General features: G+C 35.9%; 1 non-coding gene across 1 annotated transcript; it reads left to right on the top strand.

The window, feature by feature from the left end:
- Positions 1–237: 237 nt before the first annotated feature.
- On the top strand, positions 238–344 carry LOC141662179 (small nucleolar RNA R71). Its single transcript, XR_012550305.1, has one exon. It is a non-coding gene; the product is annotated as a small nucleolar RNA R71 (small nucleolar RNA).
- The last annotated feature ends 211 nt before the right edge of the window (positions 345–555 follow it).

The raw sequence follows: 555 nt of genomic DNA, 5'->3' as shown, positions 1-555 counted from the left end.
AAAATATCACGATTATCTATATTTTATTCTGAACGCATAAAAATTAAAATACTCAAATAATATCACATATAAACACCCAAACACCAATTCCAATATCAGATAATTCACCAAAATTCACATAAAAATCACATAAACAAATCCAAATAATTATAATAATAATATTTGAAAATATGGGATATTACACTAGAAGTAGCACCCAATCCATTGTAGAAACAATTTATAATCATCCAATCAGGCATGCCATGGTGTGGGCACTTCCTTAGCATCTCCTTATATCGATCCCAAGCCTCACACAAAGATTCTCCAGTTTGCTGAGAAAACTGAGTAAGAGCATTCCTGATTACAGTAGTCCTCGCCATAGGGAAGAATTTAGTGAGAAAATTTTGAGCAAGATCTTCCCATTTAGTGATAGACCCTGGTGGTAGAGAATGTAACCAGCACTTAGCTTTATCCCTTAGAGAGAATGGAAAGAGTCGCAGCTTGATAGCATCTTCAGTCACACCATTGAACTTGAAGGTGTCGCGGATCTCGATGAAATCCCTGATGTGCATGTTG

This window comes from Apium graveolens, chromosome 5, assembly GCF_009905375.1.
Source record: "Apium graveolens cultivar Ventura chromosome 5, ASM990537v1, whole genome shotgun sequence".
In the NCBI taxonomy this organism is placed as follows: Eukaryota; Viridiplantae; Streptophyta; class Magnoliopsida; order Apiales; family Apiaceae; genus Apium; species Apium graveolens.
Note: the sequence above shows the minus strand (reverse complement) of the source record. Positions and strands in the feature narration are given on the sequence as shown.